This window comes from Pituophis catenifer, unplaced genomic scaffold (assembly GCF_029215685.1).
Source record: "Pituophis catenifer annectens isolate HBS135680 unplaced genomic scaffold, rPitCat1.0.hap2 SCAF_14, whole genome shotgun sequence".
Classification (NCBI taxonomy): Eukaryota; Metazoa; Chordata; class Lepidosauria; order Squamata; family Colubridae; genus Pituophis; species Pituophis catenifer.
Window position 1 is genome coordinate 1439630 of NW_027256894.1, and position 15753 is coordinate 1455382.

Genomic DNA, 15753 nt, shown 5'->3' on the forward strand with positions numbered 1-15753 from the left:
CGCAGACACTGACTGGGCTGGGGATGTGAAATGCAGAAAGAGTACTTCAGGTTACGTATTCTTTTTAAACAACAGCCCAGTACATTGGTACACAGGCAAACAGGATCTGGTAGCCACATCAACAACAGAGGCCGAATATATTTGTTTGTCCAAGGCCGCCAACAACCTGGTCTGGTTTGATGATCTGCTAGCAGACATATGGGCCGAACTGAACTACCCTATCATCATGCACGAGGACAATAAAGCCGCCATGGAAATATCTAAGGCTGAAGCAGTGGGTCAAAGGTCGAGGCATATCGACATAAAATACAAACACGTTAGACAGTTCGCAAGCATAGGATTCATAAGAGTTATACATTGTGACACAGAAGAACAAACAGCGGACATTCTAACCAAACCATTGCAAAATAAACAGCACACGTATCTAACATCAAAATTAGGTGTCCTCCTGAAAAAGACACCTCAGGTATACACCACACAGGAACACCTCGGCCAGGCATTTAGAGGGGGTTTTGTCAGGAATAAATGCCTTGCCTCTGATCCAGAGCTAGAGGCAGGGGGGCTGGACAGGCCAGCCCCCAAGGTCCACCCTAACCCAATAACCCCTCCTTACCTTAGCCACGCCCAGGGGGTACTTAAGGGTCAGCCATGCGGTCCTGCCTCACTTCCAGACTTGTACCTGTAATGATAAGATGCTTAATTAATAAACAATATCTGATTTAATGAATACCTGCTTATGGAGTTATTGGGCACGATCCTTGAACACATTAACAAGGAGAAAACTTTAAACTACTGAAAATTATTAAAGTGGATTGCAAACAAAATGGATATTTTCCAAAGTTACTGATTGGAATTGTGGATTGTAGGGAGACATCTTCAGGAGAAATAAGATCATTACAACACTAAATTTTTGCTTTGGAAAAAACTCTGAACTTTGAAAGAAATAACAACAGTGAGGGAACCTTGAACTTTGAAAGCAATAACAGCTGGACTAAGGAGGGTTTATTTGTCTGTAAACGGTTTGACTTTGATGATTATAAAAAGAGGATTATAACGCAACTTTAAATTGGAATAATACTAACCCAGAAAGAGCAAAATGATGCAGGAATTTAAGGAAATGATGCAAATGATGTACCTATCACTGAAAATGGAAATAAGGGAAATGACTATGATGTTGCATGGAAAACAGAAGTCTGATGATTTAAAAACTGAGTCAGAGCGTATTCAAGTTGACAAGGAAATAACCAATGAGAAGCAAGAAAGAGAGAGACTGACAATAAAGAAGAAGACAAAGACAAAGAGATTGATTATGGAAAATCAAATGATTATGTGGGTAGTAATAATAAAAAGGAGAACTTTAAAGATTACATTGGGATTAACAATGGAAATAATAGAAAAGGGGGAAAGAGACAAAGAAGGAAAAGAGTGGGGAATGGAAGGAATAAAAAAAATTAAATGATTACACTGGAATTAACAGTGGGAATATAAGAAAGAAGGAAAAGTGATGGAAAACAATGGGAAATATAGGGGAGCATATCTTGTTATTTCAACTTCTGCCATATTGTTCTTTTTTTTCCAAGTCCATTTTCCAAGTTTCCAATTTCAACCATAATATTCTTTCTCCTTATTTATTTATTTATTTATTTATTTATTTATTTATTTATTTATTTATGGTTCAATTTATATGCCGCCCTTCTCCGGAGACTCAGGGCAGCTTACAATGCGTTAAGCAATAGCCTTCATACTTTTGTATATACCTGCTTAGTAGGGCTTTCGCCCCCCCCCAAGCGGTGTTCTTCTTTTATATAAAGTCAGCTTATTGCCCCCACAATCTGGGTCCTCATTTTACCTACCTCGAAAGGATGGAAGGCTGAGTCAACCTTGAGCCTGGTGAGATTTGAACTTGCAGTAATTGCAGGCAGCTGGTGTTATTTAACAGTGCTTTAATCTGCTGCGCCACCAAGGCCTCTACTTCTTTGTCTTATCAATCTTTCTCCTTTTTTAATTTGAGGGCGATTAGCTAACTCAGCATTTCCTGTAGACATCTGTTCTCCACTTTACTGGGAAGGGGCATAGGTATGCACACACAAACATATATATGTTAAATTAGTCGTTTCCTTCAAAATAAAAGCAATGCAGTTGTATTTGTGTACATGGCATACACTTAGTTACATTTCTTTTCTAACATCCAATTGACCTCATGTGGGTTGGTCAGGGACACCCAAGTGTCTGGGGCCATAAAATGCTCAGGTCTGTCTTATCCGTTCATAGTACAATTTAGCCCCCAGATCCTTCATCATCTTTTTTGCTCTTCTTTGCATCCTTTCTACATTATCAGCATCTTTTTTTATATCATGGTGACCAGAACTGGATGCAGTATTTCAAGTGTGATCTCAGTGCAGTATAAAGCTCTTTTGAAGAAGCACAAATGGGCAACATTCAGGACCACAAATGCAGTGATTGGCCAAGGAAACTTAATGCAGCAGATGAATGACACACGCTTACTTCCCTTTGACATTGGAAGACGTCCAGCAGTGGCATCAGCACAGAATTGGCAGAAACCAGTACACCTTTTTACTGCCAGGAGAAGTCTGGTCAGAAGTGGTCTTCATGAAAGAATTGTGGCCAAAAAGTCACACCTTCAAGCTGGAAACAAGGCTGAGACACAATTATGCATGAAAACATAGGAACTGGGGTGCAGAAAAATGGCAGCAGGAGCTCTGGACTGATGGGCCAAAATTTGAAATATTTGACTGTAGCACGAAACAGTTTGTTTGCTGAAGGGATGGAGAATCGTACAATAATGAGTGTCTGCAGGCAACAGTGAAGCATGGTGGAGGCTCCTTATAAGTTTGGGGGTGCATTTCTGCAAATAGAGTTGGAGATTTGGTCAGGATCAATGGTATCCCCAGTGATGAGAAATACAGACAGATACTTATCCATCATGCCATTCTATCAGAGAGGCATATGATTGGTCCCAAATTTATTCTCCAGTAGGACAATGTCCCTGAACATACAGACAATGTCATTAAGAACAAGAAGTCCTGAAAGTGATGGCTTTGGCCCCCACAGAGCCATGATCTCAACATCATCAAGTCTGTTTGGGATTACATGAGGAGACAAAAGCATTTGAGGAAGCCTACATCCACAGAAGATCTGTGGTTAGTTCTCCAAGATGTTTGGAACAACCTTGAAGGAACCTTGCTAGTTCCTTCAAAAAATATGCAAAAATCCATATTTGTGGGAAAATATCAAAGGCACAAAGATAGGATGGCAGGAGTACAGCAGACAGGAGTAATGTGAAAAAGATCTGGATGTTTTGATATATGACAAGCTGAACATGAGCCAAGACTGTGATGTGGTTGCAAACAATAAGTATATGGCATCCTAGATGCATCAACAAATGTATACTGCAGGGGTGGGTTCTACTTACCTTTACTACCAGTTCACAATGGGAGCACACGACTTCTGCACATGCACAAAAGCTTCTGCGCATGCACAGATCGTCCTTTATGATGTCCAGGCGGGTGGGCTGCGCCTCCCACCACTTTTACTACCGGTTCGCAAGAACCAGACAGAACCAGGAGCAACCCACCACTGGTATACTGTCAAGATTATACTGTGCAGGAAACACATCACTGTAGTAATGGAAGATTGGAACTACCTTGACTTCAACTGGGAAATAAACTCTGCAGGGAATGGAAGATATAACAGGTTCCTGACTTGCCTAGGTGACAACTTTGTTATACAAAAGGTAGAGGAGGGAACTAGAGGGTCAACTATACTGGACTTAATTCTTACTTAGGGATAAAATGATGGAGAGGATAGAAGTGATAGGAACTTTGGGGGAGAATAATCATATCATACTAGAATTCCCCATAATGCAGGCATGGGAACAGAACACAGTCAGACTAGACTTTAAAAGAGCTGACTTCAACAAACTCAGAGGGAGATTAGGAAGATTCCAAGGATGAAAATTCTAGAAGGAAAACAGTTCAAGGTGCTTGGGAAACCCTGATAAACAAAATACTAAAGGCCCAAACAAAAACAATGTCATGGAGCAAGAGAAACGAGAGATGCCAAAAACCAGCATGGTTGCACAAGGAGTTCCTTTGATGCCAAGAATGCAGTTCCTCTTTGGAAGGTTCTACATGGGAATATGGAGGAGGGGAAAAGGGGAAAACAACAACATATATGTGAGGACATAATTATGCAAATGCTATGACTTACACTTATTTGCATAAGATGTAGATCATCCTTTCTGGCATGATCACAATCAGCTGAGATGTAGCAACTTCTCATCAAATGTGCCTTCCTGCCATCTTCTCTTTGCAGTGGGCCCATCCCTTCTTTTGTCTTCCTTAATAACCTATCCAAAAAAGGATCTTTCAGCATGATTCAGTGGGAAATATGAATGTGAAAACATCCATAATGAACCCAAAGATCCAGGTATTTGTGTTTGGCAGGCAAAATATGAATGAATGATTTCAAAATGCATTTCAAGATTTTTAACAGAAAAAAATCTTTTATTGGCTAGCACCAATAAAAGGTCATGGCTGGTCTGTTGCAAGGATAGAAACTTTGTAGAGAGGAAAGATCTGCCTGAATCGAATCCATCATCTAAAGCGTTAGCTATTCTGCCCACCATTGTGTGGTCTGCAAATTTAATGAATTCATCTTCTATCCCTTCATCATAAATGATCTAGCTGAGGGGATACAAGGAGAACTCATCAAATTTGCAGACAACACCAGGCTGGTGGGGGGTGGGATTAGCCAGTACTTTAGAAGATAGGTTCAAGATCCAGAAGAATCTTGACAGACTTGAATACCAGGCCCTATCCAACAAAATACAATTTAATGGTAAGAAATGTAAGATTTCACACTATTAAGCAAGAAAATCCAAATGCCCAGGTACAGAATAGGTGGTACATGACACAACAGTAGCACCTGTGAGAGGGATCGATGTCCTAGTGGACAATCCCTTAAATATGAGCCAGCGGTGTATAGCAACTGCCTAAAAAACTAATGCAGTCCTAAAGTATATCATCAGAGGGATAGTTTCAAGATTACATGAAGTGATAGTACCACTTTCTGCTGCATTGGTGAGACCACACTTGGAATATTGCATCCAATTCTGGTCACCAAGAGATCCAATCTAGAACCAAGGAGAAATTTCCTGACAGTGAGAACAATTAACCAGTCGAATGGCTTGCCTTCAGAAATTCTGGGCGCTCCATCACCGAAAGTTTTTAAGAAGAGATTGGACAGTCATTTGTCCAAAATTGTATAGGGTCTTCTGCCATAGTCAGGAGGGTGGACTAAAAGACCTCCAAGGTCCTTTCCAACTTTATTATTCTATATTCTAAAATAGCTTTCAACAACCTGAGGAGATCCTCAGAATAAAAGAGGCAGGAAGTTCAAAGAACAAAAACGACATGGAAGGATGGAATATGAGGAGAGAAAAGTATGGAGAAGTGGAACTCAGTTTCCAGGCTTACTCATGAGTCCAGAAATACAGAATAAGAGTTAGTAAAGTTTAAAAGAAACTCCTTGCAGGATATTCTAGATTTAGCAGGCAAAAAATAGATAATTCTATTTTTCAAATTAATTATGACTTCAGAAAGAATTGGAGCTGGTGTGCAAGTAACACAATTTTAGGAGTTTGTGTTTCTCATGGCTAATAAGTTAGGTCTATAATAGAAACTTAAGACTCCTCCTTTGGTTGTGGTTTCACATTTTTGTACCATATATGGTCCTCCCAAAAAGGCAGAACCAAGATCTTTAAGCCAATTCCCAAAGAAGTCCCAGCATAACAGCCTCTGAAAACTCTATTTTCACATTGACTATTGGCTACACTCCAAGGGAAGACGTGTTTCTCCAGAATTATTTATAGCTAACCCAAGTTCCTTCTTAGCTCTTTTATTGTCTCTTGTGAATGGTGTATAATAAAAGTCTGTAAAATAGTACATTTTAGAGATATAAATACTCCATTTTATGTTTTACACAAATGGTGTGTAAAATGGTGCATAAATGTGTATAAAGTAGAGATAAACTAAATTTACAAACCGTTTAAAAGACAGTTAAAAAAGCTCAGAAAGAAAGAGAAAGATCAGAATATCTCCTGCAGCAGCCAACACCTAGATGAGCAGAGAGCTTAATCAAGGAACAACCAAGGAGCAAACAGATTAACAGAGTTGGAAGGGACCTTATTGGTCATCTAGTCCAATGGTCACCAACCGGAGGTCCGCAGACCAAGAAAATTTTGGTGGTCCACAGAGAAATTTTTTGCATTTTTCATATTGCACTTCAGCGAGCACTCCTCGAGAGATGATAGTCTGCAGGGGGCTGATCTAGCATCCGGGCTCGCTACAAGAGAAACATGCATTCTCAGCCGTATTTCTCTACTATAGTGCTTCCTGGACACGGTTTACTGCTCTGAGCCCCAAGTGGCAGGAACCGAGGGCTGCCTTGGCGCCACCAGCTGGCACAAATATACCGCGCCAAAGGCAGAATGCTGATGCCACACAAATGCAAGTAGCGCTTTGCTCCTGCACCTTCCAAGCCATCGCCACCGCCTCTTCAGCCCCCCACAACCGCATCATTACCTCATTCTGGCTGGTGAGGGCTGCACTCCTTTTTGCACGTTGCACCATCTTCAAAGTTGCACACTGCATGTGCCACCCCCTATGGCAGAGATTTCCAGCCCCACCATGGGCCAGTCCCATATTCTAGAGCTGAAGTAGTCACAGAACTGGCCCATTAGTTATCCCAGAGCAGCTCCTCCACCGGGTTGCAGTGGCCTGCCGAGGAGCAGGCAGCTCCCCTGCAAGCCGATGCACCTGGGTGGAAGAGCTGCTTCAGGATGACCAAAGGGCCAGTCCTGTGACTACTACAGCTCTGGAATATGGGACTTTCCCACCAACATCTGCAAGCCACCATCAGTTTGCCCGTCTTCGTTTTCCTTCACTCAGATTGACCAAGCTTCTTGAGAGAAGGAACACAAAAGAGGTTTCCAGGCTGTGTGCCTAGACCAGGCGCTTTCTCTCTGGCCTCCCACCTGGAGGCCTCGCAGAAGCAGATAGGTAGGCCCAAAAGGAGGCTGAGCCTCTCCCCCCCAGTGGTCTGTGGGATTTAAAATTATGAATTTGGAGGCCCCTGAGGTCCAAAAGGTTGGAGACCCCTGATCTAGTCCAACCCCCTGCTCAAACAGGAGACCCTACACCATTTCTGACAAATGGCGGTCCAGTCTCTTCTTGAAAGTCTCCAGTGATGAAGCTCCCACAACTTCCGAAGGTAACTTCTGTTCCATGGGTTGATTGTTCTCACTGTCAGAAAGTTCCTCCTCATTTCTAGGTTGAATCTTTCCTTGGTCAGTTTCCATCCATTATTCCTTGTCTGGCCTTCAGGTGCTTTGGAAAAGAGCTTGATCCCCTCCTCTCTGTGGCAGCCCCTCAGATATTCAAACATTGCTATCCTGTCTCCCCTGGTCCTTCTCTTCACTAGACTAGCCAGGCCCAGTTCATGTAACCGTTCTGCATATGTTTTAGCTTCCAGTCCCCTAATCATCCTGGTTGCTCTTCTCTGCACTTTTTCTAGAGTCTCAACATCTTTTTTATAGTGTGGTGACCAAACAGGCAGGCAAACGGCTGCATATAAACAGGAAGCAACTCCCCACCACTCACTTGCACAGATGATGCTAATCCTCTAATGAAACATCTGCAAGCAAGCAGCTCAGAGAGCACCAAGAATTCCACAGCTCAGCCTTGAGATGCACATATTCTTTTCTACACAATAAAAAAGCCAGAAGAAACAGAATAGTTAAAAGACCACCAAACACATAGGACCACCGCCCATCCTAACCAAGGTCTGGTTTTCAGAGCTCTTTGGAACATGGCCATGTATCTGCTCTAGAGGCAGGCACTGCAGCAGAGTTGGCCTGCTTCCTGGGTCCCAAGAGAAGAGGCTGATTAATTGAAGGGACCCAGAGGGCACCCACTCTGCCTGATCTTACTGGGTACTCCTGACCTAGCAGGGTGGTAACCAGCCCCAAGGCCTGCAGGGACCCAGCAGAGTGGGATAGGGAGGAAGATAGATGGAGGGACCACTGCATATTCCTACAATCTTTGATTGCTTATAGGATTGCCAAATGCCTGAATTTGGTTCAGATGACTGTGGGGCTGCTGCAGTGGCTGTAACTTTGGGCAGGTTCGTAAGTCCCTTCATTCAGCACCATCTTAATTTCAAATGGTCATTAACTAATGGTCAATATTAAGGACTATCTACAGTACATCTGGAAGCCTCCTGGCAACCACTGCAGTTCATAGAGCAAAAGCTTAGGCCTGAGGAGATCCGTTTATTCCAGGATCACCTGGGCCACCATCTTCTGGACCAGCAGCATATTTTGAGTGCTTTCCTCATGCAGAGTACATAGTGGTTCACAGAGGTTGATCCTGGTCAGGGTGCAGTTGGCAGATAAAATGGACGCGTGAAGGCTTTTAGCCACGGCCTCCTCGAGCAGGAGCTGAGACCTCAACTGGGTGGAGTTTAAGCCTGTTCCTTCCCATCCAGCCCCCAGATATTTGGACAAAACTTTGAGAGCATTGCCTGGTCGGTCTGGGATCCAGAGGCATAACTGAGTGCCATCTGCGTATTGCTGACCCCTGATCCCAGATTGACAGATAACGTCACCCAGGAGCCTCATGAATAAGCAGGAAGGGACAGAGTATAGAGCTTTGAGGCTTCTCACAAACCAGAGGCCTTGAGTGTGATTGCTCTCGTGTGAGAAGACATACTGGACCCAACCACAGAGAAAGGAGAAGAACCACTGCAGCACCATCCTCCCACTCCCAATCCCCCAGTGGGCCAGAAGGTATCTGTGCTCAGTGGTATTGAAAACCACTGAAGGGACAAAATGATCCAGTTTGGTTGTATCTCCATCCACCTAACTCCACCAGAGGGCATCAACTAGTATGACTAAAAGGAGTCTGAATAATGATCTCCCCCAGGATCCTCTATAGTTACAACCCCACCACTTTCTCAATAGTCTTCCCTAAAAATGGAAGATTGGAGACTGGATGAAAATTGTGCAGTATAGTTGGATTCAGAGAAGGCCTCTTATGGAGAGGGGTGTGTCACTGCTTTTTTCAAGGTAGCAGAGAACACCCCCTCCGTCAGTGAACCCAAGATTACAGAATGGACCCAAATAACTGTCTTGTCTGGGGCAGTCTTCACAAGCCAGGAGGGATGAGAATCTAAGAAATCAAGTAGATCGTGGCCATTGGACAAATTAGAATTTTTGGACCGTGGTATGTCAGTCATGGGCTATACTAGATAGATTGCTGGGCAAAGGCCCCAGCGGTGATGATTAGTCCTGAGCAGGCAGGATTTGAGCTCTGGATTGCCATTTTGCTGGGCAAGTTTTGAATGAGAAAATATTTTATGCCTCTAACATAGAAGACAATGGGATCAGAGCTTTACTTCTGTTAAGCTTCAGCAAAATATACTGTACGTTTGCCATCTTCAGCATTTAGGAACACTGGCCCATACAGATTGAGACAAATAGGTAGGCCAAACCAGACTTCCTTTTGAGTCTTACTTTCTGCAGTGAAAAGTAGAACTACTTTATAGGATGGTCCTTCCTGTTCTTGGTCCTGATGAAGTTTCTCTTTCCAAGAGAAGAAAATTTTTGAACCTCCCAGTTGAACTGTGAAGTTCTGAGTGCTCTCTGAGCTGGGTGGTTTCCTTGCAGATGTTTCAAGACTGCCCAACTAGATAACACTGTTGTGGTGGCACAGAAAGTAAAATGTAGTTAGAATGCAATATCGCAGGCTAATTCTGCTGACTGCCAGGAGTTCGATCCCGACTAGCTCAAGGTTGACTCAGCCTTCTGTCCTTCTGAGGTGGGTAAAATGAGCACCCAGATTGTTGGGGGCAATACGCGGACTCTGTAAACTGCTTAGAGAGGACTGTAAAAGCACTGTGAAGTGGTATATAAATCTAAGTGCTATTGTTATTATGAGTGCATTTAGTCCTTTTATCCACAAGTCAGACATGTGGAAGCTTAAGAATCTGGGAGAGAACTGCAGATCTGAACCCCCTGAAACAAACTCTTCTAAAACAAGAGGATGCCAATGGATTCCAGATGATCACATCACAGCCCAGGTTCCTGGCTCCTTGCCCCGGCAGTCTTCAAGCTGGAACCCAGTTGTGCCAATCAGCCTGTAAGCACCAGGTTTTTGTTACAGCAACACAATCACCCAACTTGTGTGGGGAAAACAGGGTGTTGCTCCTTTGTGGCTGAGAAAGGTGGGTCTCAAATGAAGTAAATTTATAGATTTTACCCTTTGCCCTCCAGCAATTCTGTGCTGAGACAAGTTGCGGCTCCTTCAGGCCAAATAAAATGCTCTTTATTCTAAAGGGTGGAGGGAATGTGTAGCCAAACTGCATTCAGAGTAAAGGGGCTGGATTGAAATTGGCGTGAAAATATTTGCTCTTGACATTGGATACTTTGCAACAACAGGATTTTAAAGTTACTATATGTGACGAGTTATTCCAGCTAGAAAAAAAAGCAAAATATGAAAATGATCCAACTGCCAGGATCTTCCTGGTATTCAGTTTAACTTGGATTCTGGCCTGTAGCCTGTATTTAGAAGCATTGTTTATATTTGTTGGGTCATTCTTCATTGTTTTATTGTGTAGCTTTGGCTGGAAGGATCTTTTAGGAAGATGGGTGCTAAGTAATATTTATATTGCCAATGAGATGGCTTTTTTGCAAAGTATCCAAAAAATGTTGCTGTAAGCTGTAAATTAATGTGGAAATGGCATAGTATCTTTCCTTATGCTGTGGCATTTTAATTGATTTGAAAGTCATAAATTTGTGTTCTGAAATTCTGCTGTTGTAAAAAACATGCAAGCATGGGCACCTGCCACTCATATGAAACCATTTCCCCTCCCACCAGTCCACAAAGCCGGCAAGGTTGGGGACCACTGCTTTAGGAGGTATTTCTTCAATGTCGTTACCATTTCCTCCACTGAGGACTTTCAGCAGCAGGCCAGCTGATTCCTCCCTGGAAGGCTATGCTGGAGCCCAGGAAAAGCGCCCCAGTAGACCCAATGGCCCCCAGCTGCCATCACTGCCATCCAGAAGTCAGAGAAGGCCAATTCCTGTAATGGGGAAATCCTCGAATATCCCTGGAGGGGTGGCAGGAGGGAGGGAGGAAGGGAGGGGAAGGAGATTTAGCAATCGGCCACTTCATGTTTCCTTGATTATCATCCTTTTCTTAAAGCCACAACATGAGTGCCCAAACCAGTTGAGCCAGCCCAGGGCTGCACCCGCAAGGCACTCTGTGCCAGGAGCATTTGGGACCGAAGGACACAGGGAAGGCAGATGGGATTGTCTCCTCCATCAGGCAAGTCCGGTTTGCCCTCTGACTGAGGTCTTCCAGGAACCCTGAAGGCTCAGGTGGGACTTTGGCTGTCAGACCTCCTGTTTTGAAAATGTACTATTGGGAGGAGCAGGATGGGGGGGGGCTCCAAAGGAAAGGGCAGTCAGTTTAGCAGCTGCTGAGTGAGACCTTTGCAATCTTCCACTGTGCTGAGCTCCTGGCACATCACCAAGAGCCGGGGAGGGGGGCTTGTTCGGGCTTAGGATGGGTTCTCTGAATGCATCAACTGTTGGTGGGTGAAGGCAGCGTAGCACAGCTGGCTCTAGCAACCATGGTTTTGCAGAATAAAACTGCCACCTTCTGCAAGGAATAGGAGGCAGCTGCTCAGTTTTACTCCACAGCCAGCTTACTTTGAGGGAAGAGTGCAGAGCCCCCTCTGGAGAGCCCATAAAATGATCTGGCAGCACAGCAATTCTCAGCGTTGCTGGGCAACTGACTCTTCCCATCATCCCTCACCTTGAGGACACAGCAGGGTGGCCTATGCCCATCTGTTCCCAGGGGCCAGACTGTGCCAGGCAGGAAAATGGCAGTGCCACCTCGGGGGAGTGGGGGAGAACTGGGCAACTGATCGCTTTTACCAGTTCCACCTGAAGGCACTTGGAGGCAGGGCAGCTTCTCTCCAGCATGTGCAGCCACTTTCAAGAGAAGGTCCCCAGAACAGCCTGTTGGGGTGCTTGTGTGTGGAGCTGCTTTCTGGGTGCAACTCTGGCAGTGTGTTTGAATTCCAGGCTCTGGCTTCTTGTGCTCCAATGGTCTTCAATGACGGTGGGGTGTGGGATTATGTGGACCATCCTCTTGGGTGGAAGGATCTTTTAGGGTTGGGCCCTTGAACCACTAGGAATCCCAGCCTCTTCCACTCTCCACTGGTAGGCAGGCAGGCAGAGCCTGCAGAGGTCTGGCCCCACTCCCAGTTGCCTTGGTTTCAGATGCCTGCTCTCCTTATGCCCTGAAGGCTGAGTCTGAGCGGCCCCTCACCTGCAGCTCAGAGGCTCTGCTCAGCCTTAGGTGGGAACCTCTAAATCATGCGTAGTTCCTCTGCCTTTGGCTCAAACAACTGCAGTCCTTGGGAGTTGCCAAAACTTAAGAAATATCCCAAAGGCAGAACATAAATCTTGTAAGCAAGTAGATGAAGTATGAACATCTGGAGGAAGAGGAAACCCGACCCACTTTTTGAAAAGGCCCTGCTCTCCCCCCCCCTCCACGGTCCACCTCCTGCTGCTTCCAAGGCTGTGTTCCCACACGGAGGGTCCCAAGACCCCCAAGGGAAGGAGGCTCTCATAGATCCCTTTGGATCCGAGTTCAGGCTCTGTTGGTGGCCCCTGCTGGCACTTCAGGGGGAGACCACTCCCAGTGTTCCCGTGGGGCTCCTCGAGCCCCTGCCCCCGGCTGTAAGGGGTCCGGGCGAGGGTGACAAACCGCTGACAGCGACGGAGCCAAACTCTAACATTAGAGCGATGAAGGGCTGGCTGGACAGAGTAACTCGCATTCAATCCTAGCCAGCCAGAGTCGCTCTTTGCGACCGTCCAGGCGGGGCCCGAAGCCTTTTCTGCGCGGCCCTTCGGTGGAGAAGCGCGGGCCGCCCCCCCCTCCGCGCCCCTGGCAAGCAGCCGGCCGGTCTCCCTCCCAAGGGCGGCGGGGCGGCCGCAGATGCTTTCCAGATGTGGCGGCCTGGCCGCTGACGGGAGGCGGGCCCAGTCTGGCTCAGCGGCGTCCGGCCGGGCCGGAGTCCCCGCCAGAGGCCAGCCCGCCCCGCGAGGTGACGCAGCAGCCGGCCACGGCTCGGGCCCCTCACGCCGAGACCCCCGCCCAGGCCCCGTCCTGCTTGCCAGCCAGCCAGCCAGCCAGCCGAGGCGAGGGCGAGCGGCTCCGGGCCCCCGTCGGCGCGCAGGCCGGCCATGGGGCAAGCAGGTGAGTCGGCGCGCGCGGCCGGCCGAGGAAGGCGCGGAGGGCGCCGAAGGGATCAGCCGGCCCCGTCGGGCGAGCAGGGCCACCCGGATCCCGGCGTGGCGGGCGGTCCGAGCAGCCGCGGTGACCCGCCGCCGCCTCCCTTGGCCCCTCCGGGGGCGCGGCTGTGGGCGGGGGGGGCCGCCGTCCCCCACGGGCCGCAGGTGGGCGTGGCTGCCTCCCCCACCTCGCGGGCGGGGCCGAGGAGAAGCCGCGATGCTCGGCCGGGAGCGTCCCGCGTGGCTTTTCCCGGGGAGCCGGCGCCGGCCCGGAGGCTGCGGGGAAAAGGCGGCGACTCTGCCCCAAATCCGACTGGGAGGCCGAGGAGGCGTCCGACTCCCCTCGCGGGTCGTCTCTCCCCCCCCGCCCCGCTCTCTTTATTGATTTGGAAGATGTCTCTTGCCGCCTATTCGCTGGTGGCAACTCAAGGCGGCTGACAGGAAAGAATGTTGCCTCATTCGATCCTGCCGAGGCTTTCTCAAGGGCCGCTGCCGACTTTCAGCCTCCTTCCCTGCTGCGCGGCTCTCTCCCTCCCTCACCCCGTGTGTGTGTGTGTTGTAGGAGCTGGAACTCCCTGCCCCCCTCGGTGCAGCCAGGGGACTTTCCAGGATGCCTCCAGCTCTGAGGCTTTGGGGAGCGCTGGGGGCTGTGCGTGGGGGAGGGTTGTCGCCGGGACCTTCTTCCAGCTGGCCCCTCCCTGCCCACTCCGGGCCTGAGGCGGCTGGGCTTCCTCTCTGATCAGGAAAGGGGTGAATAAGAAGCTTCGCGATTTTGCTCTCCGATCCTGCTGGCCGGTTGGAGCCTTCACGGCCTTTCCTCTTTCTGCAGGAGGGTGGGAGGGGGCCTCTGAGGCAATTCTCGAAAGGGAGAAGTCAGCATTTCTTTCTGCCCATCGCCGCACAGAAGTGGGGGAGGAAGCAGAGACCGCCCTCTGCCTCCTCGACACTTCGTTCTTTCATTAATCAACCTCCCAACCCCTCCTTGTTATCAGTGTGTTCCTTTCATAATCTTATCTAATCATTTTCACCAAACTGATAATGCCGGGAGCTAATTTCTACTCTGTTCATGCCAACAGCATTTCATAAGCAGATAGGAACACCACTTTGAAAGATACTTTGCACACCAAAGCCAAGAAAACGCCATCATAAAAGCGGCCATAAAAATAAATGATTTTCTGAAGGAAACTGGCTCAGGCAAGGGGGGGGGGACCAGGGTGGGGCGGTGATGAAGACACTTGGGCCAGTCATTCACTCTCAGCCGTAGGAAGCGGTCAATGACATAACTTCTGAAAAACCTCACCAAGAAAGACTAGGCAGTTTCTGAGAATTGGACGTGACTGAAGGGAAGAAAACAACTAGGCAGCTTTAATGAGAGCTAGCATGATGTTAGGTAACAGGCTAGAAATTGGGAGACTGAGTTCTAGTCCTGAGGCACAAAGCCAGTCACAATCTTCCAGTCCTGGAAAGCAAGCAATGGAAAGCCAAAAACTTGCCAAGAAACTGCAGGAACTGGTTCAGGAGTTGAGACTGACTCAAAGGCACACAGGCAAAAGAAGAAAAGAAAGAAAGAAGGAAGGAAAAAAGACCCACCCAGAGAGAGTTCCCTTCAAGGGGGCCTAAAATATCTTCTCAGGAGCTTCAGATCTGTGCAAGTGGCTCTCATCAATGTTGCCAAGGGCACCATCCTGATCTCTGGCATCCTTACTTGGGCACAGCACGGGTGAAGTGGCTGTTTCCAGACTGATGATCAGGACTCATTCTCTAGAAGAGTTGCTTCTGAGGTTGACTGGGGGCCTCAGAGAAACATTTCTGCTGCTGCCTGGAAAAGGGTCCACTTCAAGCTTTGCTTTTGCTCTTTCTGCCCCTCCGCCCTGCCTTCACACTGGCATGCTGCCAACCAAACTCAGCCTTTCCCAGCCAGGAGATCAGCCTTTCCCAGCCAGGAGAAGAAGGGCAAGGGGTCCCTAGGAGCTTCTTGGGAAAGAAGCCCCAATGCATCCCTAGGCGGGATGCATTGGGGCTTCTCTGGAAAGGGTACCTTGGGGAAGTGGGCAGTGGTCTGCTGGGTGAGAAATTGCCAGGAGGAACTGGGCAGCACTCTGAAGCTCTGGGCCAAAAGAGGAAGCAACATGGCTCCCTTCCTCTGAGAAACCCACCCTGGGAGACAAAGGAAGATGCAGTCAGGGTAAAACAAACAAAACAGCTGTTTGCCCCTCCCAGCAGCAGAAGCTTTTCCAGGTCATTGGCTGCATTTCTGCTGAATGAATGGATAACTCATTTAAACTTATAGAAACATTAAGGCTGGGAGGAAAAAAGAACATGAAAAACAAACACAGCATCCATCTCATTCTTTTCAATATTCTCTG

General features: G+C 47.5%; 1 protein-coding gene across 4 annotated transcripts in view; it reads left to right on the plus strand.

Annotated features, from left to right (window-relative positions):
• Nucleotides 1–13157: 13157 nt before the first annotated feature.
• The window catches only part of ANPEP (alanyl aminopeptidase, membrane), a 34572-nt gene continuing 31976 nt past the window's right edge, over nt 13158–15753 (plus strand). For 2 of the 4 annotated variants that reach the window (XM_070953449.1, XM_070953453.1), the window contains exon 1: nt 13272–13352. The gene's annotated coding sequence lies outside the window, so the exon portion shown is untranslated. Of the gene's footprint in view, nt 13353–15753 lie in introns of all 4 variants that reach the window. The other 2 variants (XM_070953454.1, XM_070953450.1) reach the window with 2 other exon arrangements.